Here is a 24,597-nt window from a genome sequence, read left to right as displayed (position 1 = left end):
CAAAAATTCTTATTAATCCCTAAATGCATGACCTTGCACTTTTCACTATTAACTTTCATCTATTACTTTTACTGCAGTTTACAAGGTCATCCAGATCTTCCTGTATGATATCCCGGTCCTTCTCCGTATTGGCAATACTTCCCAGCTTCGTGTCATCCGCAAACTTTATTAGCACATTCCCACTTTTTGTGCCAAGGTCAGTAATAAAAAATTAAATTAAGATTGGTCCCAAAACTGATCCCTGAGGAACTCAACTAGTAACCTCCCTCCAGCCTGACAGTTCACCTTTCAGTATGATCAGTTGTTGTCTCCCCTTTAACCAGTTCCTTACCCACCTTTCAATTTTCATATTGATCCCCATCTTTTCCAATTTAGCTAATAATTTCCCATGTGGAACTGTATCAAATGCCTTACTGAAATTGAGGTAAATTAGATCCACTGCGTTTCCTTTGTTAGGATTTATCGGGGGCTTTTCATGTTTATTCAGCGCTGTGAGATATAAATCGAATTTGGGGCTCTCTCAATAAGGAGGCGTTAGTGGCTCAGACAAGCATAATGGGTTTCTATTACAACTGTGTACGGGATCCAGGATTTATATCATGCTTCATTGCTTTATATTGGTTTTCAGGTTTTATTACAGATTTACTTAAAAAAAAAAACAAGAGAAACTCGTCACGGTGGGTTGTGGCTGATTTCAACCTTTGCGATAGGAAGGGAATTTGAAAAGCCAGAATGAAAACATTTCCCCTCACCCCTTTCCAAAGAGGTTCAATGGCAGATCTAACCCTTAGCAAATTGATTTCTAGCAACGAAGAGAGACCACAAAGCATTAGTGCTCCTTAATAATTCCTTAAGCGTGGAAATCCAGTGCCTATAAACTACATTAAAATATACTTTTGTCTTGGATTCTAAGCCCTGTAGGGCAGGGGGCTTTTTTTGCTCGGTTTGTACAGCTCCTAGCACAATGGGGACTTGCTACATGACTGTGGCACCTAGGTGCTATTGCAATTAAAATACTACTACTAATAAATCCCAGCCCCATCTCTTTAGTTTGATGCTCTAGTTTAGATACAAAACTGCAGTCAGAACCAAACCTCATTGAGTCATATCACCATCTAGCTGTTTTCCAGGACTCTTCATCCATATATTTCAAGGCACTTTCAAAAGAAGCAAGTATCATTAGCCCCCTTCTACAGAAGGGGAAACTGAGGCACGGGGAGTTGAAATGATTTGCCCAAAATGCCCACTGCAGAACCCAGGTCTCCCGAGTCCCAGTCCAGTGCCTTACCCACTAGCTTACACTTTGCCTCCTTTCCACTGACTCCAGTGGGCTTTGGAGCCGCTCTCATTGGAGCTGCTGATTGCTCAGAGCTCCAGCTGAAGTCAGCAGGAGCTGCAAATGTTCAGTATTGCTGGAAGTCAAGCCCTTTCATTTACATTGCTCTTCGGCACTTCCTGTGGCCTACCTGTGATGCTCCCCGTTTGAAGTACGCAACTGCACAGCCATTTGGAAACACATCCCCTTAGGGCATACATTATCCACATGTAACGCCTGACCACCTGTGATCTTTACAAAGCATGAGGCCGGAATTACTATGAACCTTCCGGCTAGCTAGGTGTTTTTATGCCTAGCATAGGGTGATCAGACAGCAAGTGTGAAAAATCGGGACAGCGGGTGCGGGGGGGGAGTAATAGAAGCCTATATAAGAAAAAGACCCCATAATCGGGACATCTGGTCACCCTAGCCTAGCAGCTGATAATGAGACAACCCCCAGCAGAAGTGTTGGCAGCAGTGATGGGCAAGAGCAATACATTTTGGATCCCTTTGGCTACGTTCAGACCCACCACTAGTTTTCAGAACCCCCTGAAAGAGCGGACGCTGCTCAGATTGTAGCGCCTTGCATCAGAAGAAGAGATCCAGAGGGAGAGATTGGCTGGGGGGAGGGAGAGGAGCAGCAGTGGCAGAGCTGGGGATATACGGGAAAGGAAAGAGGGGGAGACACCTGGTTAACCAAATGACAGAGAGAAATGACAGCGCAGGGGGAGGAACAGGCAGTAAAAGTGGATGAAGAACAAGGATGTCTCTTCTCCTTCTTGCTGTTCACTGGCTGATTGTGGGAGGCTCAGTGGAGTGGAACCAGAGCTCATTGACAGTCCTGGGCAGTGCCTCCTTGTCAGCTCACTGCTTTGTCTCTTCCCTTCGCCAGTGCTTGCATTTCCCAGGGTTCCTCCCCGCAGCCCAGCTCATTTCTGGGTTGCTGCCACCTTTTGGCTGCTGCTAAATCAGTTTGGCTTCTCACTTCACTTTCACAGCATCTGCCAGGCCCTTTCTCAGGAGCTCCAACTCACCAGGGATGGCAGGACTTATGCCAAGGGAGCATAGTCCGCTCCCTTCTTCCTCCGAAGCAGCTGTTACAGGGGAGCCTTTCGTCTCTCTCACAATCAGGAGCCAATTAAGCCCCAAGTCCCTTCAGCCAGGTTCGGCCGGCCCTTCTGTCCTCTGGTGCCCACTGTTTCAGTCATTTTCTCTGTGCGGATGGCAAGATAAAATTCAGCTGATCTATTCCCCCGGGGCGTCCACAGAGGAACTGTCAGATTAGATCTGACTAGTAGCCCATCTAGTCCAGTGTCCTCTCTCTGACATTGGCCAGTGCCAGCTGCTCTGGAGAAAAAGTTCAAAAAAATCCCCACCCTGGAAAAGTATAAACTAACCTGCTTATGGAGAAGTATCTTCCTAACTTGTGTGTGAGCCTGGCTAGCTCAGTTGGTAGAGCATCAGACTTTTAATCTGAGAGTCCAGGGTTCAAGTCCCTGGTCAGGTGATAAACTACTCACCAAGATCATAAAAATCTGTTTTAGGGGGGAGGGATAGCTCAGTGGTTTGAGCATTGGCCTGCTAAACCCAGGGTTGTGAGTTCAATCCTTGAGGGGGCCACTTAGGGATCTGGGGCAAAATCAGTACTTGGTCCTGCTAGTAAAGGCAGGGGGCTGGACTCGATGACCTTTCAAGGTCCCTTCCAGTTCTAGGAGATGGGATATCTCCATTAATTTAATGTAACTTCCATTTATCTAGTGGCTGGCTTATGCCCTGAAGTACAACGGGTTTCTAGTCTTTCTGAAGGCTACCTCTTACTGTGTGTATATACACTGCCTGGCACAATGGGGCCCCAAATCTCAGCTGGTGCTGCCATAATACTATAACAACATCCTGCAGCTAAGGATGGCCTTGTTATCCGTGTAAATCCATATAAATGTCCAATTCACAGATTCCAAGGCCAGAAGGGACCATTCTGATAATCTAGTCTGACCTTCAGTGTAGCCCAGGCCAGAGAACTTCCCAAAAATAATTCCTAGAGCAGATCTATTTCTCTGCGGATCCTTCCAGTCTTGTCTGGGACTGCCTATCTAGCGACAATAGGTTCCACTGGTTACTTCGGGGCTTTTTTTTTCTTAAATATTTCTTTTAGCAGCATAAAACCTGTTGCATTACAATTTCGCTGAATAGCCCCTTCTCCATGTATTCTGCCAGAAGGCAAACGGAGAAGGTAAATCAGACATCTCTAGGCTCTTCATTATCTTCTTCAGACCACAGCGGTGTCCCCATTAATTTCTCTCCTCTTTGAACTGAGCAGCCCCAATCTATTCAGCCTCCAAAGAGCCATTAAAGAAACTTGTACTGTAGGAGCTGTGTTATGTTCACAGCATATACACAAAGAAGTTAGATAAAAAATATAACTGGTCTTGCTGGAAGGGTGCAATGTTATACTATTTTATTTCTTAGAATTCAGAAAAACACACAAGAATCTAAAAACACAGAGAGAGAGAGAAAACAGGCTGCTCCCTAGGGCAGCAAGGCACAACTCACTCCACCTTGCTTTAAGCTGGCTCTTTGCTGACCAACTCTGATTTCACACTACAGAGCTCCTCTAGCCCACAATAGTACCGAAAACACCTCCCTGCCCCTGCCACATACACACACACACACACACACACACACACACACACACACACACACACTCTTAAAGTGATAGCTTGTAATTCCAAAGCAATCATCGATACAACACACACTGTACAGAACGTTTAGGGGGAAATTTGAAAGAATTGGAAAAGTGGAGGGTTTGTTGTGTTTTGCTGCAGATTTGCAAAAACATGCAAGAGAGCAAAACGTCAGGGGTTTTCCTTGGAAAGATGAGCATGTGGAACGCAAAGCCCAAGAGAGTTAGAGAAGCTGGAGACACAAAAACACAGGATTGGGGACTTCAACGGTAGAGTTCAGGGAAGGGTCTTGCGGCCTGCAGCATGCAGGGGGTCAGACCAGATGATCATAATGGTCCCTTCTGACCTTAAAGTCTATGAATCTATGAATCTGCCCTCACTTCTAGAAGAAAGGAACGGAGCAAAGCTGCAGGTACTGCAGAATAAGTGTGGTCCACACTGCAGCTGGGAGGTGTAATTCCCCGCTCAGGGAGGCCTACACACACTTAGCTCTGATTGAACTTGTGTGCTAAACAGAGCAGTGTGGCCACAGTGTCTCAGCTCAGCTGCCAAACCCCCTGCATACATATGTGGGCAGCTAGGCCAAGCCGCCACGACACTGCAATTTTTAGGTGCTATCTTGATCCGAATTAGCGCACGTATGTCTGCCCCAGTTGGGAATTACACCTCCCAGCTGCTGTGCAAACATACCCGACGTCTCTAGCCTTGTTTCTAGGACAATCACCCAGCTGCCGCCCAGATTTCCTTTACCCCTTGCAATCACAGAGGACACGTGCTGCCATGTGCCCCTCCAAGTCAGCAGGGCTTTAATCTTTCCCTTCTCCCAGACCAATCCTTTTCCAATAACGCCACAATTTGCTTTTCAACAAATGTCCTTGCACAGGCCACCGGGGTGGGTTCCGAGGGCCCCTGGGGATGCATGGCCGGGGTCACAGTTCGAAGACGTGTGCTTCAAGCCGCTGCAAGGAACGAGCGCATTCTGCTTTGCTCACTGAACATTAAACCCACCTCCAGAATCCCAGGGCGATATTAAGGTTTGGACTAATATGTTTTTTTAAAAAAAAGAAATTCAAATTCCTTCCATCCGGACACACAGCTAATCCACTTACAGTCATTTCCCCAATTATCCCAGGGTCTTCTGCACAGCCCATTACCCTGTAGATGTTACTAAGTGCTGCATAAACAACCCTCTCCGCTGAGTGGCTGACACTTAAACGGACAAGTGTAAGTACATTGCAGCAGGATGGCAAACGCAAGCATAACAAGCTCAGCAGCAGGTTAGTCATTGCTCCAAGGCCCATCATCTCTCTCACACACACACACACACACACACACACACACACACACACACATCTGTGCAGCTGCAGCCATCCAGAACATTCATGGAAGAGCCAAGCCATCATCAAATCCCCCCTTCCTTATTGCTCTCTTCACTGCTTAAGAATCACTGCCAGCACTGAGTGGAGCTATTAAAGCATGTGGCACTGAATCTGCACAACGGGGCTGTCTTCACCCACAGCCAGCGGCTGAGATCGCCATGGGTGCGGTGTCTGGCAACACTGGCACTACAATGGTGGAGGTGGTAGCTCTCACATACAGGGCCCGGAACGTATACGTGCAAACACGAGCCAAGAAACATTGAAGCTTTGCTACCGCTGCAATAGTCACCCTCCAAATACCGAGGAGGTTTTTTATTCTATACACACCGACTCACAAACATGTATGTGCATGGAAGCATGCATGTATGCATGTGTATACGTATTCTGTCACAGGCTTCCCAGACAGGACTGACAGCTCTGCCAAGGCACGAACCCTGCGGCGTTAGTAATATTCATGAGCTGCCCGTGGGCATGCTTAGTGGCATGCTTGTCCCATTAGATACCCAGGCATGGAAATCAGCCACAAAAACAAAGGGAGGGATATTGACAGATACATAAAGCACTGGGAAAACCAGGGGAAGCAGAGAGGAGAAGGCAGCAAAGGGAATGTCTGCTCCTGTATTTGGTTAAGAGGGGTGGAAAAGGAGGGAACTGGCCTCTAGACTTCTCCCCAAAGGCAGCCACACAGCAGCACATCCTTTTGTCATGTGCAAATAACCCCGTTGGCATCACGGGAGCAGCGGGACACTGGCAAGCCCCTGGAATGGACCGTTGGCCCACCTGGTGTGGTCTCCTGCTTCCTGCCAAGACAGGACAGCATACTGGCCTATCCAGCCCCTGACGGTGGTCAATGCCAGACATGTCACAGCGAAGCACAGTGCTCAGTAACGCTCCTAGTAGTGCAACGCTGTCCAACAGGGGGAGACGTGCCACTCCCAGCCACGGTCTGAAGAAGGGAGGTTGACCACCATGGGCACTTTACTCTGCTTGGTGCAGCTGCTAATGCTACTAGGGAGTCTCGTGAGCCCTAACTCACCATGTCCTCTGCTCAGAAGAAACCAAGGACCTGATTCTCCACCTAGAGTACGTCTACACTGCAGTCGGGGGCTGCAAATGGCAGCTAGTGTAGCTATCCCTGCGCCAGCTGGCTACAAATAGCAGTGAGGACGCAGCAGGATGTTTCAGCAATGGCTGCACACACATCAATGTACCCGGGGGGAGAGGGGGAGATCGGGTGGGCTTGTGCAGCAACTCCTGCTGATGTCCGCGCCGGGGCATCCTCACTGCTCTTCTTAGTGAGCTAGCTAGAGTGCCGCCAGCATGGGGCCGTCCACCCGAGCTGCCCTTCACCCCCCTGGCTGCAGTAGAGACGCACCCTTGCGCCGCTATAAATCTGGGTAACGCCACTGAACCCAGTAGAAACACACTGGTTTCGCCTCACCGTCAGCAAGAAGAGAACAAGGCCTTAAGCTTACCTGACAGCCCACCACGCCGTGGTCCATCACATGCCCCATGCTGAGAGCTCTAAATGTCACCATGTTCATTCCTGTTCCCTTTCCCCTCCACACGCAGCTCCCCCCACCCTTTCCATTTCCCCATTGTTTTTAAAGCGGGAAGACTGTTAATTAAAAAGCCAGAAATCAATCACCCTCATCTCCCCATCCTAGGCTCCCATGCGTGGGGGGATTAGAGCTTGCCTTTACTTTAAGTCAATTAGAGATAAGGGGAAGCTGACATTTCTACAGTCCACCTTATCAAACTGCTTGAAAATGGCTCAGATTAAAATGTAATAAAGATTATTTCTTCAGCATTCTCTCTCTCTGTCACTTCTTTTTCTTAATTATTCATAAGAAGTTTGACAATCGGTTGCTGATAGTCTCAGATAGCCCTGGACCAGCAGGGAGTTGTTAGCAATTCTCAGATTTACCTGGGACCTGTCCCTTTGGTCTGGCTGACGGATGTTCCCTGGGACATACGCTGCTCCATTCTTCTGCTTCCATCTACTTTCCCTGCCTAGAGGGCCTGGCGATTGTCAGTCAATGCCAAGTCTGCCATCAACATGCTAAGTGGGCCGCTGTGATTCCCCACCACCACCGTTGCACTGGTGTTTTCAGAGTGGGGGTGGACACTTGGGAACCGCTGGAAGCAGGAGGGGAATTGATGCATGAAAGCTGGCTTTCAGCAGCAAGCAGAGGATATGACGGATCTGATTCCAGGCAGAGGGTGTGTGGCAGGGCTCCACGTCTGGGCAGATATAGAGCAGGAATGCCAGGCAAAATAGCGAAAAATGTCTCTGGGGACTCAGGTAGGTGGGCATTTTTTTTTGCTATTGGGCTGCTGGTGGAGCCAAAAACATCACAATCCAAAGTAGCATCTAGCCACCTTCCCTTCGTACTACTGTGAACTCCTAACAACCAACACAAACAGGGCAGCTAGCATGTCTCCAGAGCCCAAGGGCCTGGCTTCGTATCAGAAAACCTCTCTCTCCTTCCTCTGGGCAAGACCCTTTCTAATGGTCTGATCTTAATTAGGCTCAGCTGAACCTAATTAATTGTAGTGCAAATAAGAAGCTAAGAGTTAACCCTCCAAATCCCCTTTCACAGCCTGGGAATGAATTCACTGCGTCCCTGACGGTGCACATTACAAAACAGCCACATGCTTTATTACTAGTTGTATTATATTAGAACCTAGAAGCCTCAGTGAGGCTTCCTACTTCCCAGAGCTAGGTACAGAACACCCAAGAGTCCTGCCTCCAACTCCCTCTTGCTCTAACCATTAGACCACCCTGCACCACAGAGCTGGGCCTGTATGCACACCATGAAAAGCCACTCCCTTCCCCAAAGTGTTTACGTGGTGGACATTACTACAAAAGAGAGGGCTGAGAATGAAGCAAGGCTGTGAAGCTGCAGGCAAGGATCATGGTGCATCAGCAGAGCTGTGTGTGGGCCTGGCCCTGGGCCAGTGCTGGATGGGAGATACTTGGACATACATACAGAGCTACGAATCTTACTGTTACCCATGCACTGCAAGCAAGAGTAGATTTGGTTGCTTCTTTGAAGATGCAGGTGTGAAGCAGGCAAAATATTTTCTATCACAATGTTGTTGGTTTTGGGGTTTTTTGTTTGTTTTTTATAAAAATGGAAATTTTTATCCCAAAACATCTGTTTGTATTGAAAACAGAGACTCTTTTGGTGTTTGGCAAATAAATTCAAAAATGTTTGTTTTGAACCCTATTTTTAAACAAAAGCCCATGATTTCAAAGACAAACTGCAGCAAGATAAAACAAAAATATCATGTTCATCAAAAATTTAATGGTGGGGGGGAGGAATCCCCATCCGCTCTAGTGAACAAACAGGCCAAGATCCTCAAAGGTATTTAGGCACCTAGCTCCCATTGAAATGAAAGGGAATTAGGTACCTTTGAGGATCTGGGCCACAGCTCTGGGGACTAAACTGCTTAATACAAACACAGCAAGAGAAAAGGAGCCACTTTACCAAACGGTGCCTGCCTGGTTGCCCCCTGTCCTGGGCCACACCTGGAATTTGCCAGCTAATATTTGGAGGAGAGGAGAGCTTTTACACCACTAGTGCCTCCGATGTAAGGCTTTAAGGTGGTGATTTGTTGCTGTGCTCTCAGCTCTGAAAGGCGACAGGAGCATCTGAATAATTTCACCAGCCGACATAGCTGGAGAGGGGAGCCGATAGATCAATGGCTCCATTCAGACACGCACAAAAAGAACAAGCAGCAAAGAGAAAACCTTGGGCCTTGAAGGTGATGGAGGAGGATCTCGCTTTGCCAAGAATTCAGTACCGACAATGGGCCTATCCTGCCCATATCCATGTATGCTGGCTTGCTGGCCAGCTAGTGCCACAGAATACTAGTAGGAATTAGACCTTCAGTTAGGAAAGTGATGTTCTCTAATTGTTATATCAAGGAGGACTCCTGGGTTCTATTTCTGATTCGGGGTGGTAGTGGGGTCTAATGGTTAAAGCAAAGAGGACCATGAGGCAGGACTCCTGAGTTCTATTCCTGGCCCTTGGAGGCAGGTAATGTGGCCTAATGGTCAGAGCGAGGGGGAGTAGAAAGCAGGACGCCTGGGTTCTATTCCTGATTTTACTTATGATTCATTGAACTCTATTGGGCAAGTCCTGTAACAGATCTGTGCCTCGGTTTAGTCACCTGTAAAACAGGCATAGTATTTATCGGCAATATAGGGATCTCATGAATCTTAACTAATTAAAGCACCGGTGAAAGCTCCTGTGTATGAAGTATTCCATTATCACTAAATATGTCAACTCGAACCTATTAAATATCTCTCTTTCTTTAATATAAAATGGGATTATGTCCCAGGAGGAAATTTCCCCACTAGATTTCTTTATTCTTCTAAAAACCATCCGATATAACTTAATGGCTCATAAATTCAATCTTGCATTAAGTAGATATTAAACATGCATTTATAAAGGTTTAAACAGATCCCTTCACTTAATTTTCAGTTCTGCTTTGGGCAAAAAGAATGAATCCCAATAATGAGAAAGTCCTATGGAATTTAAAAGAGACGGGTCTCCTTTAACACCATCCTAGAGAACTGTATTGCAGGGATCTTTGGCTGGCTCAGCAGGGCATTTTTCTAGAGGTATCACTGGAACAGGGTGCAGCAGGGTTTTGAGGTCCCCTCCAAAGGGCACCATCTATATGTTCCATCCCATACGGCTATAAGCCCCAATTAAGCAAAGCACTTAAACTTGTCAATGGGACTTCAGCGCTTGCTTAAAGTTGAGCAAGGAACTCTGCTGAATCAAGGCCGTAATTCTATTGGATAGTTTAGAAATGGCATAGAAAAGATTTCATCACCTATTAAATTCTATGGGCTGGAGTCTCTGCAGCCAGTGTAAAGGATGATGCTCCATTGAACTGAGCTATGCCATTTGAGGATCTTGACCTAGAGGTTTTTAGAATGATTTTTACAGAACCCTATTAAATGGCCATTAAATCTTGTTAGTATCATCCCTATTGATTATCTAGGACTTTACCATAAATGACATTCCAATTTTTTTTTTTAAATCCCTACAAATCAAAGTACATTGATTTTGTTTTTAGGAAGAACCACATAATTGGTCCATCCATTCTAGTAACCTGCTCCAGCAGTATCTGACATCTGATGTTTCAAGGGAAGGTGAAAAAACCCATAATACGTCTGGACCAATGGAAGAAAGGGATTTATTTCCGCAAGCAACATTATGATCAGCTTATGTCCTGGTGCATGAAGTATGATTGTTCTTATAGAGTCATACATTCTCAGGTCATCCAATCTAACCCTCTGCATAACAGAGGCCAGGGATTTCCCTGAAATAATGCCTGGTAGAACTAGAGCAATGTTAGCATGTGTAGCTGCAGCTGTTCTTAACAGTCAGAAATGATCCAGGGCTTGTTTAAAATCTAGTCAAAGAATCTGAATGTTCATAATACCAACAGCTTAGAAACAAATGGATTTGAACAAGTCCACCTTTGGGAAAGTTCCGAGCTGGCTGGGAATTTTGCTGCTCCGATCCATTCTGTACTCGGATTTTGAAAGCAAACACCCTTACGACTTACATTTCGATCAGTCTAGGGAAAAAAAGTTCACCTTTTTGTCTCTGTCAATGGATTGGTAAAGAAAATGTTGGGATTAAACTTCATAAATGTTCAGGACATACAACCTGATGCACGAAAATTTGCATGGTTGAAAATGAAAGGAAAAAGGAGGTGGGGGCAGGGGGTGACTCAAGGTGGCTGCAAGTTTTTTGGTTTGTTATCATTTCAAGTAAAAAATCAGCTGAGCCAGCCTGAACGTAGCCCTGTTGTTTGGAAATCCCCACAAATGATTGGGCTTAATGCAAGATTAACTGACCTTAAAGTCATTGGGTCAAATCCTCAGCTGATGTAAATCAATGAAGCCCCATTGACTTAGCATGGAGGACATGAATAAGGAAGTCTTATTTATCCCTTCATATAACACAAGAACTAGGGGGCACCTGATGAAGTGAATAGGCAGCAGGTTTAAAACAAACAAAATGTATTTCTTCAGACAATGCATAGTCGACCTGTGGAACTCATTGCCAGGGGATATTTTGAAGGCCCAAAGTATAACTGGGTTCCAAAAACAATTAGATAAGTTCATGGGGGATAAGTCCCTCAATGGCTATTAGCCAAGATGGTCAGGGACACAACCTCATGCTCGGGTGTCCCTAAACCTCCAACTGGCAGAAGCTGGGACTGAACAACAGTGGATGGATCACTCAAAATTGCCATATTCTGTTCATTCCCACTGAATCTGGCATTGGCCCCTGCAAGAGACATGATACTGGGCTAGATGGACCATTGATCTGACCCAGTATGGCCATTCTTATGATTTCAGTGCAGCTGGACTGATTTATACCAGCTGAGGATATGGCCCCTTGAATCTATGAATATCAGAAGTATAAAGCCTGGGAGCGAATCAGTGGAATCACTGGTCTATACTAGTGAGGGAAAGGAGCAATTCTACAGGACTCTCAGGGAAACTAAATGATTTCTTTACCTCACCCTTCACCACAGTGAATGTTGGGGAGATGCTTGCTCTTTCTGAGTTCTAAAGATCGAGTATTGAAGAAGACTCTAGTGTCAGGAAGCACTAAAACAAAATGACAAACCAAGGAGCAAGACATGTCCGGGAGCAGACGGCATAGAGTCAAGAGTTCTGAAGGAGCTGAAGTATCCTCAGCCTCTTCACTGTCACAAGAATATGCAATCCTTAAAATGAACTGCTAGACCAGATGCCTGGAGGGGAGCAAAGGTTGAACTGACCTTTACATAGGGCCACTAAAGACACGAGGATGATCCTAGAAATAACAAACCAATGAAGCTTTCGGCAAGATCCCATGTATTTGGTTGAAATGTTCATATTATTAACCATCACATGACAGGGATAAAACTGGGCAGCCCTACTGGCCAGAACTGGTCTGTCCTGTGGGAAATTCTGAGATTTCAGATTTTGGTTTCCTCCTGAATCGGGGACGAAAAGTTGCAATCTTGGAATTTTTCGCAAAATGAAATATTATGAAAATATTTTACTTTGATTTATCTTTTTTACTTTTATATGATATTATATAAAACAACTTAAAAGTCAAAATGAAACATTTCAATAATTTCCCAGGAAAACTTGACAAAAATCGATAGGTTTCTGCAAAGCATGTTGAATTGTCATTTTCCATCGGAAAGTTTTCAAGTGGCTCTACCATTTCCCCTTTCTCATAGCAGAAGAACAAGGGGACATTCAATGAAATAGAAAGACGGCATGTTTAAAATAGATACGAGGAGATCCTTTTTTCACAACACTTAATTAACCTCCCTGCCATTAGGTATCATTGAGAGCAAGAGCTTAGCAGGATTCAAAAAAGGATTAGACATTTATATAGCTAATGAGAACATCCCCGGTTACATTACACAGGATAAAAAAAAGAATGGATATAAATCCCCATGCTTCAGGGCATTTGCTAGTTGCTAATGGCCTGGGGTCAGGAAGAAACTTCTCCTATAGGATGGCTATTTTATAATCATCCACTATTAGGTTTCTTGTGCTTTTCGTTGTCTCTTTTGCTGGCCACCATTGGGGAAAGGATACTGGACTAGATGGATCACAGATCTGATTCAATCTGGCAGTTCCTATGTCCCTAAACTAATTCAATGGCAGAAATAACTGAAAAATAAAGAGACAAAAATCCAGTGTTTCTGTGACAGGGTCACTGTAAGTATTGGACTAAATTGTCTTTTTTAATGAGGGTTAATACTCTCCTTACATTTCTATGGCCGTGGGATGCCAGCCCATTTGTCTGTGTTATGAGTCTCAGCTCAATTTCAAGAGACATTTCTTTGGACACAGAGCATCACTAATTTGCACTAGCGACCCATCTCAAACGGCTGACGTTTGAAAAATCACCACGTAAGTGATCAAATACATTATAAAACAGCCAGGCTAATGCATCACCTCAAGACCCATTTACAGATTTCAATCCAGAGCCCACTGAAGTCCATGGAAAGACTCCTGCTGAATTCAGTGGGCTTTTGATCAAAACCTCACTGTGACATCCATAAGAAATAGGGCAGATATTTATATAGTTTAAAGATGTTTTGCTCCACCGTGCAGGATATTAGCCTTTTCCGAGTGTTTGCACAAGTCACTGAGGCCCTGTCTACAGTATAGGTACTGAAGTGACACCGCTACAGTACCGCAGCTGTAGCTCCATAGTGTAGACGCTTCCTACAGTGACAGAAAGGGGTTTTCCATCGATATAGGTAACCTGCCTCTCCAAGAGGCAGTAGCTAGCTCTTCCTTCAACCTTGCTGCATCTACACCAGGGGCTAGATCGGCATAGTGACGTCACTCATGGGTGTGGATTTTTCACACCCCTGAGCACTGAAGCTATGCCAACCTAACTTTTAAGAGTAGACCAGGCTGGAATCTCTCTGTGGCTCAATTCCCAGTCTGTAAAATGGGGATAATAGCACTGCACAAGAGCGTCGTCAGGATAAATATATGAAGAGCTGTGAAGTGATCACCTGTGACGTGACCATATAAATACCTAAGAGAGAGAGAGCAATCCCAGAATTATTACTCCGTTTCCAAAGTGGAGTAATTAGTCCAGAATAAAGGCACTTTTATGCTGGAACGGAACGGAGTGTCCACGCATGAGAGAGATCTGGGTAATTTCCGCTTAGAATGGAAGCTTCCTGGGGAAGGGACCTCACCTTTATACATGTCCTGTGAGGTGAACTAGCATTCCTTTGGGCACTGTGAAATAAACAACGTCGGCCCCACTCCTGAAAACACGTACACACATTTAATGTTACATGGGACTCATCTCATCGACGTCCAAACGCACATACCTGCTTAACAGCTAGCAGTACCGGAGTCTTTGTTTATTCAAGGTAGTCCAGTTATGATCATTTCTTGTACTTTGCGGTACACTAATCAACATACTGCAGTATAACTGCACAAACCGTGAAACCTGAGTCAGATGGAAACTCATTGTAGCATCTGCTGTTCGAATTTGACGAAGTAGGAGAAAAATGACTGACTTTTGCATGTGCAGCTTATGAGCTTTAGCAAAGTTCTATGGAGTTATTTTTGCCTATGTGGATTTGGGCCTTTTCAGTAAAAGCCAATGGAAAGAAATGGCACCAGGTACACTTTGACTAGACCTTTTAGAAGGCGGACATTTTGAAAATGCGTGTCACTTGAATGACTAGTCATTATAAGTAATAAAGGACTGCAAATTGAGATGGGTGAATAGCTCTAAAGTATGCTAGTGGAGCCAAGAGCATTAGGCATTGTCCTAGGACCAATTTGACTGGCGAATAAGTCTTGGTTTTTAGTATGAATTTAATGGATGCTGGATATGGTTTAAATAGGAGAAAATCTGCTGAATTTATTGTTATTATTTATTTGCTATCCTGATGACAAAATGAATGGTGGTTTTGCAATGAACAAGGAACACGGATAGAAGCCCAGAACTTCAAAGATATTAAGGTGCCTAACGCCCAATGTGTGACTAAACATTTTTGAGGATTTGGGCCAAAGTTACCAATGGTGCAAATGTGTCATTGTAACAATATCTTTTCCTCCTATAGAGTTTGCTTTCGATTCACTATTGGCCTGGGCTAGATTTCAGCCAGTGACCTAGAGCAGTGGCTCTCAACCTTTCCAGATGACTGTACCCCTTTCAGGAAACTGATTGGTCTTGCGTACCCCCAAGTTTCACCTCACTTAAAAACGACTTGCTTACAAAATCAGACATATAAAAACAAAAGTGTCACAGCCACAATGTTACTGACAAATTGCCGACTTTCTCATTTTACCATATAATTATAAAATAAATCAACTGGAATATAAATATTGTACTTTCATTTCAGTGTATGGTATATAGAGCAGTATAAACAAGTCATTGTCTGTCTGAAATTTTAGTTTGTACTGTCTTCGCTAGAGCTTTTTATGTAGCCTGTTGTAAAACTAGGCAAATATCTAGATGAGTTGACGTACCCCCTGGAAGACTTCTGTGTTTCCTCCCCCTGGCTGAGAACCACTGACCTAGAGGTGAAAGAGTCTGTATTTTATTCCTAATCTACAAAGTCATCAAGTCCTCCAAAGTTCATCTGCAACAATGATGCCCTCCGGCTGCTTCCCAGAGCATGGAGTCCGCATTCTCCGTATCAAAGAAGCCAGCAACCAGATGCATTGAAGTCATTCTTCCTGCATCATCAACCAACCTTGAAATTCAGTCTAGAGTGGGCCTATCTACCTCTTTGGAAACCACTTAGTCAGGGGTGGTAAGAAGCGCTTCAGGGAGAAGCCAAACGTTACAACCAATTTCTCCCTCATCAGTCACTAACTGAGAGTAAGGGCTATAAAGGGCCCAAACCCAGTAGAACCGGATGGATGATTCACAAGAATAATTTTCCTGAATGAATTTAGCCCCTTTTCTGCTCACAGAGTATCAACAAACAGTTCACGGTTTCCTCAGATGTATAGAAACATAGGACTCGCCAGATAGGTCAGACCTGAGGAACATCTAAATCCATGACTACCACCAGATGAAGGTATAAGAACCCCACAGTAAATCTGTCATTCAGATTTCTTCAATTTTTTGTTTGTTTGGTTTAATTTATTTCTGGATCAATGGCAGCAGATATTCAATGTCTGAACTATGTGTCTCTTAGCTGGGATTGGTCAGCTATGTTAAGTGACATGGTAAAGCTGCTGGCCTCTGGCTGGATAAGCACACACGTGTCTCTGATTTGCTTTGCCTGAACAAGCGTGTACATGTGACTGAAATTTGCTTCTTGGGGCTGATGTTAAAAGGGGGCGAGTCTCCCTCAGCTCCCAGGGACTCCAGTGACTGGCACTTTGCCGTGCCGCGTCTGCTGTGAGCATTCCTGCTGGTGAAAGCTGATTGGTCAAGTGTTCATGGGAAACGAACACAAAAAGGGCCCCAGAAGCAGCCAGAGTTCATTTGGTCCCACTTAGTACGACGGGTCCATTTATGTGCAGTTTATAAAGTGTTAATAAACGATTAACAGAGCTTTTAATAAATGGCCAATCAATGGCAACAGCTTGCTGCAGAGCCCAACAGATCAATCAGGTTACTTAGAATCCTGGCATATACGTATCTCTTAACAGGCTGGCTTTTTAGCTCAAGCTATAGCAACTGGGGTGTTTACCACAGGAAGTCCCTTGTTCAGTACTTCCTATGTCAGCCAAATTGGTGGGTCTCGCATAGCTGGGGGCTCGTCTGGTATGTGAACGGCGGTGGGCATCAGACACTTGGGATGACAAAGGAGGATACTCATGTGGTTAGGGCCCTAATCTAGGACTCAGGAAACCGGGGTTCAATTCCCTGCTTTACCATAATCTTCTTGAGTGACCCTGGGCAAGTCATTTAGCGTCTTTGTGCCTCAGTTCCCCAGCTGTAGAATGGGGATAACAGCACTGCCCTGGCTCAGAGGGGAAAAATACGCTAATGATTGTTAGGTGCTCAAATACTATAGCAAGGTGGGCTATGAAAGAACCTACAACAGATAAGATCATACAGACTACTACTATCTGTAATATGATTATAACATCCATTAATCATTAATTAATCCTTTATACATTGTTAATATATGTACTTTATTATAAAGTGGGACCACAAATTCATTTAAAAAGCAAAGTGAATATTCGTCGAGGTTTTTTAAAACCATTATTGGATAAGATATATCCACAAGACAAAGGGGTAAGAAGGTGAAAGGTGTTGATTCAGGGGCTGGCTACCTCATATCTAAAGCAGAAGACAATTTATCTCCTTTCTTCCAAAAAGGGATTTAAAAACAAAGAAACAGGGGACGGGGGGAATCCAAGTAATTCCCTCAAATCCTTTTTGTCATTTCCATACCGTCCTTAAACATCTGACAAGCCAAATTGACCGTGCAAAGCGCAGAGGGAATCTCAGAGCCAAGGCTATAACTCTAAGTTCATTAACTGTGAATTATTTCAGCCAGCCTCAATTTTCACGAGCGGAATTATACATTCCTAAAATAATGTCCCTGACACATGCAGAAAATCGGCTTTACGGCTCTCACCTTGAACTCCATCAGAACTCCTACCTCATCTGTTACCCTTTCTCCAGATAGAAGACTCAACAAAGCACAGCAGTTTCACCTTTAATTATGCTGGGTATTTAAGAGCTAATGTTCATAGAAGAGGAGTATACGAGGCAATAAATGGCTTTTGCCGGTGATTAAATGCCCAAGCAGAGCTGAGGCATTTGATAAGCGCAAAAGCCGTTTCCTCGATTATATTCCCAGTGCCATGAACTTGATTCCTATTACACAACTAGGCAAAGAATATTCAACAGGCCGTGGACAGAGAAAACAACTGAAAATGGGTTTTCTGGCTTTTCATGGGGGCACTGGAAGTTCAGTCCTGCCCATACATCTCAACCTACCAGGGCCCAAAGGAGAGATGCAATGTATCATGAAGATCCAAAATGAGGAGGGTTACCAACAATCATTTCTCTAGGAAACTCATCATGCTGCAGATTCAATCCCTTGCTGAAAACGCAGAACGTCGGTTCTTTGTTTCTAGTGCGACATCTGATGTGGAGGACGCCTCGTTGGTATGGGATATAGGTGATCTGGGGACTTAGAGGGATGATATCCTTTGGAGTGAGGAGCATTTGTGAGATCTGGTGCTGCTGCTTCTCTTGGTAATGCCAAGAGTATAAGGCGTGTGGTAGGTGGAAATGGAGTGACTGAAGGCACTTGGGACAGTGGGTGGGATGCACTCCTGGAATACCAAGACTTGCACGTTCTACAAGTTCCCCCGGCATGTAGGACTTTGATGGCTCTTTGCCTTGGGTGAAATCTACTCAGTATGGATAAGCATGTTACCCTCATTTGGTATTATCCTGGTGGTGGTTGCCTGAAAGCCGCTGCTTGCCATAAAATTAAACGAAGTCTAGTCTCTCCTCCCCATCCCCTCAGCCTTTTCAACCTCCTCCCATCACTCGTCAAGTCCAGCTCTCTTAGGAACATTGCTACCAACCAACATCTTGCCAGCAGCTGTTTCAGGCAAGCCCTTGGGGAGCCTGCCTTTCAGAAATTGTACAACTCCGGTCGAGCTTGGACAAAGGGGTGGAGCACTAGTCCCCTTGCCTTATCCTTTTTTTTTGCTCCTCTCTCTCAAACATTCCCTTCTGTTTACACCAGGAGATCTGACCCTGGCTGGAATGGACACATCGGAACACAAAAGAATTGAATCTATACTGATGTCCTGCATCTGGTACCACCAAATGCTTTCAAAGGAAGGCATACAACCTCCATCATCAGTATTGCTATTTGCATTTGTTGCTTTTTTTAACGTTTATTATCAAAAATACCATTTGTATCCAACCAATGCTACTACAACATATTTTATTTTATTAATTATGGAAACTTATTCCTTGGGTGAAAGTCCAGAAATATTATATGAACTTTGAGGGAAGGAGGGGTCCAGCTGTTGATCATTCCATGTTCTGAAGCATGAGAACTGAAAACTCTTCTACTTTTATCTGTATACTTTACACGCGCACACACACACACACACACAGGAATTGGCACACCAGAACAAACCAATGGCACGTTTAGTCTGGGATTCTTCTGCCAACCATGCCCAATGCCGGATGCTTCAAGTGGGTAGAATCAAAGCACACATAGCAGACCAGAATGCAATACTACATCATGGGGGCAGATTTCTTCCTGATACAAACCCATGACCAGCTTCGGCCCTGAAGCCTGAGGATTGATAGCATTGTTTCCACATGAACGGCAAACAACAGGGAATGGCCAATGGAAGATGAGAAAGAGACCTGGGGCCAGATTTTTAGAAGTGCTGAGAACCCGCCACTCCAGCCAAAGCACCTTTGAGAATCAACTCCCCCAGGTACCTGAGTCTTTGGCCCTCAATTATTTGACTTCATTGGAATTTTTGTTTCCTTAAGAGCCACAGAACTTGGCCTCACATAGCTAGGTCTATCGAGTGATAGCAGAGCAGGGGGTGGGATCTATTTTATGGAAACATAAGCTACGTCTACACTGCAAAGCAATAGGGCTTGACTCAGGCTCAGAACCTCCACCCCTGTGGGGTCCTGAGAATATCAAGAACGACTGAAAACTTTTTATTAATAATTATTCATTATTATTAGCCTCCATTTTTGGTCAACATACTCTCTATTTCTGGGTTCCGGACTGGACGCAGAAATGACACAATATATTCGGAACCAACGTTCAGAGGGAGGTGTTCCTTTGAGTTGAGCTTCGATCCATCAGAGCACTTTCGCATAGGCTTCACTTTAAAGCATGTGAGTTTTTCCCATTAACTTCAATGGGATGATTTGGGTACTAGGCAACAACACTGGTGAGTTCTAAAATGTTGGCTGTGTGGACTTTGTGGCAGCAAAAGCCAAACATTTTGCTTGTATGCTAGATCCTTTTCCCTTGCCCTTGGTCTATCTTGTTTATTTGGAGTGTTAGGTATGTCAGGCAGGGACTATCTCTTACTCTGTGTTTGTACAGCACCCAGCATACCCAGACCAACCAAGACCTGTGCTCTGATAATAAGCATGATTGTGGAAAATCCTGAAAATATTTTTCAGGTAATAAATTGTATTAGGTTTCATGAACTCACTACAGGCCATATCCCCTGATTCCCTCCATTAGGAGCTGTTTCTTTTCTCAGCAGCCCGGGAGAAGATCCACAATGAACCACGTCACCAGAAGCCTGCTGCTCACTGCCAACTTCCTACCATTCCCACTTCCACTCAGAGCCAAGAGTTAGGGAAGTGCCTCGCTGAAATGTAACATCTTTCCGCTTTTATTTATTTACAGGCAACATGATCTCATTCTCCATTCCTGCTTTCTGGGCAAAGCATTTCACAACATTTTTTTTACTGGAAATGGGACTCTGTTCATTTTACTTGTACTCCTAGGTGTGTACTTTAGACAACTAGAGACAGATAATCAGAGAGAAGGAGGATAGTCTGGTGGTTAAACCTTGGCACGGAGACTGTGGAGATCTGGACTCAAATCCCAGTTCTACCATGGCCTTTATTTATGATCTAGAGCAAGTCAATGGGGATCCATTATCTTTTATGGATATGGCCCTATATATTTCTGTGACTCAACTGTCCCTCTCTAAAACGTCTGTCTTGTCTATTTAGATTGTCAATTCTCCAGGGTAGAGACTGTCTCTTATGATATGTATGTACCAGTGCCTAACACAATGGTCTCTGATCTTGGTTGGAGCTTCTGGCTGCTCCTGTAACACAGATAATAATAATAATATGAGAGAGAGAGAGAGCGCGAGCGAGCAAGCATGAGATGGACAGAAAGAACACCAAGAGGCCTGCAGATATCTTTAAGATAAAGAGGCCCTGATCTATCCCCCTAAAATGTCTGCTGTACTGTATCAATTTACAGGATCATGCAATAAAAATGCCCATGGATGTCCCAGAGACAGTGGCACTGGTTACAAAATGGAATGGGGAGCTGGCTATTTACTGATGTTCAAAAGAATGTGGAACCAGCTGCAAGGTATCCTCTGCCAGTGATTGCCCTGCAAAATAATCCCATCTTCCTGGCTTACTGCGATCAGGGTTGGAGAAAAATCAATCCGAAGCCGAGATTGGATACACTAATACAATATTTATGGCTTTGGTACTCAAGTCAGGTGCTACCTGAGGAGCAGGAGTGCAGAGAAGATTTACTTGTGCGTGTGTGAAGCTCAGGACTGGGCACATTAGCTGATCTGTGTGAGGAAGCAAGGTCTGGAATAGCGGGGGATGCTACAAAATCCAAAGGCTGGAAACTGAAGTGAGACAAATTCAGACTAGAAATAAGGCATACTTTCTTTTTTTTTTTTTTTTTTAAACAGTGAGTGTAATTAAGCATTGGAACAACTTACCTAAGACTGTAGTGGATTTTCCATTATTGGCAATTTTTAAATCAAGATTGGATGTGGGTTTTTTTTTTCTAAAAGAGATGCTTCAGTTCCAACAGGAATTCAGGGAAGTCCTATGGCCTCAGTTCTAGGGGACGTCAGATTACATGATCACAGTGGTTCCTTCAAGCCCTGGAATCTATGAATGAATCTATGAAGCCAGGACTAAAGTGTATTGGCCAAGTTATATGGAACACTCTCCTTAGCAGTTGCACACACCACACCTGGCTCTAGCCTCCTCTGATCAGATTGGGGGATTCACAGGAAGTTATCAGTTGGCTCCTGTCCCAGCCCCACCAGCTCTGCCCTGATATCTCACTCCAACGTTTGTGAGAACGCCCAGCCAGATCAGCAGCACTCGTACAAGCCAGAGCAAGCGCCTTTGACATGCTCAAATGCAGCATGTCCTGTAAGGGCTGTTAACATCCCCTGGACTGCAAGAGCAAGGGATGGAACAGAGGCCAAAAAAAAATAGGTGCTTTCATGCAGGAAGGTCCTTGGCCAGGGGATGCTGCAGGTAGGAGGGTTGCTTGTTTCCTCACTCCCCAGGTCAATTGGTGCTGGGGGCAGCTTGGTGTTGGAGCATACAGCATGTTAGTGAGACACCTTGTGAGCCTGTCTGAAGGACATTCTAGTCAGTCATTCTAATATAGCAGCTCCCAACAGCAGCCCAGAGGGGACGGGCTACACTGGACAGCTATACACACACTCTTTTTATAGGGGAGGATAGGATCAGGGGTAAGGGCGAGGAGAGCTGCTCCATCCCACTGCAGGAGGCAGAGAACAGTGCTCACTCTTGGAGGAGAGAGTCACTGCGGCGCCCCCAGGAGGTGGAACGGAACAAGAGCAGAAAGATCTGCCTTGTCATTTTTTCTCTGCTACCCCATTACGGATGCCAGTGGTCAGAGCCCCTGTGTCTCACGACCTCTCCCGTGGGAATCCACGCCGCGTCACACAGGCGAGCGCGTCGGACAAGCTGTCGCATGACCTACGGTGAAGGAGTAAGAGCACAGGACTCCAGCTGTTCAGACAAAGCCCTGCCCCAGCTCTCATGCCGACGCGAGAGAGACTCTTCAGCACAGGCTGCGATACCAGTTGGGAATATCTCAGGCTAATCTGTCCTGCTGTTCCAGGCCCAAGAGGCAGGGCAGTGGAAGGAAGCCAGCCAGGAACTACAGACTGGAGACAGTCCAACCGCCTGGGCCAAAGCAGATGGCAGCAGCACAGAGCCAGGGTGAGAGTGGGCTGGATCCCAGTGATTAGCGATGGGGGAGAGGGGTGGTGTAAATGGAGACGGTCCTCTACAAGCCTCCCCAGGGCCCAGCTGGATATGTTAACCCCTTCCGAGCCATTTGCGCACCACCAAGCACCTGCTCAGTGCTGTGAACCTCTCGAGGTTCCCATGGGGCACAAGAAGACGAGTCCCATTGAGGCAATCGATACACTGCAATCCCACTGACTTATATAGACCCCATCGCTTATAAATGCCCTCCCCACCAAAGACAGTGCCTAGCCCCCCTGCCCTGAATATACTGCTGTCGGCCACAGACGCCAACGTGAGTGTCCCAGAGACATCAGTGCAGAAGGGTTCCCCAGGATATTCAACAAGGACTAAGGACCTTCCCAAAGATAGTGAGGTGGGGGAAGGGGGCTCAGATGTCCCCCTGGGGCTCCAAACTACTATGCTATGGGCCCCTTGATAACACTGCAGAGATTCCCCGGACATCAGCACATGCTCATTGAGACGGTCCCATCAGGTACATTGGTACAGGGCCCCAGACAGTCACTGCAACGGATGCCCTATCTCCCCAAAGAAAGCCACGTACACCTCCCTGCAGACATCTCCCTTTGATCCCCCCACCTTTCAGTCCCAGACACTTCCCACGGCTCCCTTCCCCGTGAGTCGTCTCTCCCCGCAGCCCCCTCACCTCCGGGGAGCGGATCTGGAAGATTGATAGGGCTGTCCCAGCGACACACCATCTCAGTAACTGCAGTCTCACAGTTGTAAAAAATCCCATTCGCCGGCATATTAGAATCCTATTAGCACTCCCGGTGGAGGAATAACCCAGGCCCTCCTGGCAAAATTAGAGACTCAGGCTCCAGCCTCGGCAGCTTTATGGTCCTCTCCCCCGTGTGCTGATCAAACCAACCGATATAAAGCCAGGCTGCAAGTGTTCTTGGCCCTTAAGCCCCACGACAAAAGCCCTTTGAAGACAACATGCTGAAGCAGCCGTGTCCTGGTAAGCAGACTTCAGCCTGCCAGGCCTATGGGCAAGAGACAAGTGCTTTGTTTGTTTCAGCCTGACATAGTTTGGAGTCAGTTAGAGATCTAGCTGGGTGTTTCAATCTAAATCTTAAATCCTAAACCACAGCTGGTGCAAATGTTCCGTGCTCCGTGGTAGTTAATGACCCAGTGGCGCACTCTCTGTCACGTCCACACACGCACTTCCTGATCACGTCCACACAGGGAAAGTAAAGCTCTCCCAGAGAGGCCATAAACAAATGTCACTTAAAATGGCGCATTTCCAATCTGTGGCACAGAACACTGGGGGGAGACTATCCCCTGGTGTTTTAAAGGCCATGAAAACCAGCCAGTCGCATAATAATTATAATGATCACACATACATAGCTATGAATTAATTCAAAGCATTGCAGAAAAGAAGGATGTTCACTAAAAATAATAACTCCAGTACAGATCGGCACTTTCTTACATCCCCCAGCATAGGGCTGTTAGCAGGATTGAACGTAGGACATTTACCACCACAAGTGCAAGCTTCCGCCTGCTGAACTAAAAGAATAGCTCCTTTTGTTGACAGCATTAGCAGTCTGTTATCCTCCACAACAGTGGTTCCCAAACTTGTTCCGCCGCTTGTGCAGGGAAAGCCCCTGGTGGACCGGGCCGGTTTGTTTACCTGCCACGTCCGCAGGTTCGGCCGATCGCGGCTCCCAGTGGCCGTGGTTCGCTGCTCCAGGCCAATGGGAGCTGCTGGAAGCTGCGTGGACTGAGGGTCATACTGGCCACCGCTTCCAGCAGCTCCCATTGGCCTAGAGCAGCGAACCACAGCCACTGGGAGCCGCGATCAGCTGAACCTGCGGACATGCCAGGTAAACAAACCGGCCCGACCCGGCCCACCACAGGCTTTCCCTGCACAAGCGGCAGAACAAGTTTGGGAACCACTGCTCTACAAGGACCAGCCA

General features: G+C 45.7%; 1 protein-coding gene and 1 non-coding gene across 2 annotated transcripts in view; one reads left to right on the top strand and one right to left on the bottom strand.

Moving 5' to 3' along the window:
- NTM (neurotrimin) overlaps positions 1 to 24,597 on the bottom strand; it is a 676,988-nt gene that overhangs the window by 545,486 nt on the left and 106,905 nt on the right. The gene's annotated exons all lie outside the window — the stretch shown is intronic.
- TRNAK-UUU lies at positions 2,750 to 2,822 on the top strand. The gene has a single exon. It is a non-coding gene; the product is annotated as a tRNA-Lys (tRNA).

This window comes from Trachemys scripta, chromosome 21 (assembly GCF_013100865.1).
Source record: "Trachemys scripta elegans isolate TJP31775 chromosome 21, CAS_Tse_1.0, whole genome shotgun sequence".
Classification (NCBI taxonomy): Eukaryota; Metazoa; Chordata; order Testudines; family Emydidae; genus Trachemys; species Trachemys scripta.
This window is presented reverse-complemented; position numbering and strand designations above follow the sequence as displayed.